We start from the raw sequence: 1145 nt of genomic DNA on the forward strand, positions 1-1145 counted from the left end.
AGTTTGTGGTTTCACGCAGAGCAAGATGAAAAAGATGTAAACAAAGGTATATTTAGTGGCTGCATCTTTAAGTGTGTCAGTGTAGTGGTGTTTAATTTAATGAATATTAAAATCCAGAAAATACAGCGTTGGTAGTTTTCCTTTGCTTGTCTAAGGATGCATTTTCCTTTCAAATGCAGTCTTCTTTAGGCTGCTACTTTGTCCCCAACGGGTGTCGCAATTACTTTTAAAAAATCAATAAAACCACCATTGTATTAAGAAATATTTTATTAACAAAACAGTAAATTCCACTTGCTTAGCATTTCCAATAATGGATAAGTTGGCCTTGCAACAGAAAAACAAAACAAAACAAAACCCTTAGATACCCAATCACACAAAGCACTAGAAGGGTAGGGTCATGTGGCCTTTCTTTGATGTCTTAGGGATGGACCACCTCACACATTATTGTAGTATTTGTTTTTTGTTTTTTTAAAAAAAAGGCAACACATAACATGGATTAAAAAAGAAGCATACTCAATCAGAAAAGTTACAGTCTAGAGATGTAATCAAATTTATGCCAGGTAGTGTGAAATCCTCTATTAACTGCCAACTACACATGGAACCCTGATACATTTGGTATGAAGATACTTGGGATTTCATTCATGCCTTTTCTCTCCCTAGCTTGTGTTCTCTTTTCTTTGTCCATTCACAAAGAAAGAAGCAAACAAGAAAAAAATTTGCTAGATTTCGTATAGGCCATTACATTGGAAATATTTTTAGTAACAATATTGCATGAAATTTTAAAATTTATGCTGGAAAGAAACACTGAAATCAATTTCAAACAACATGCTTCAGAGATATACTGCTTAAAAATACCATTATTTTGGTTATTTTCGATCACAATTTAGAATCTTTCCGGATGGAAACTAATTCAAGTTCAGTAGATTAAATGGAAAAGCAACTGTTTCTTTCAAACCTCAAGATGTAAATGAGTGGTTTTATATTTACCTTCTGTTTCACTGGCTTTCCCTGAGTAAGACTGGATGAGAGGAAAACAGCAACTACAACGAAATTTATGAATTCTTTAACCTGGCAAATTAAAAAGAAGAAAATCTGAAACACAAGTAATCGATACTAAATTTTTAGTTTCATACCTCTACTTTCTG

At 32.9% G+C, this 1145-nt stretch overlaps 1 protein-coding gene across 15 annotated transcripts in view; it reads right to left on the bottom strand.

Annotated features, from left to right (window-relative positions):
• Nucleotides 1–249: 249 nt before the first annotated feature.
• The window catches only part of NRXN1 (neurexin 1), a 1228156-nt gene continuing 1227260 nt past the window's right edge, over nt 250–1145 (bottom strand). For all 15 annotated transcript variants that reach the window (XM_010855914.1, XM_010855913.1, XM_010855911.1 and 12 more), the window contains one exon: nt 250–1139. The gene's annotated coding sequence lies outside the window, so the exon portion shown is untranslated. The remainder of the gene's footprint in view (nt 1140–1145) is intronic.

The sequence above is a fragment of the Bison bison genome, unplaced genomic scaffold, assembly GCF_000754665.1.
Source record: "Bison bison bison isolate TAMUID 2011002044 unplaced genomic scaffold, Bison_UMD1.0 scf7180017864370, whole genome shotgun sequence".
NCBI lineage: Eukaryota > Metazoa > Chordata > Mammalia > Artiodactyla > Bovidae > Bison > Bison bison.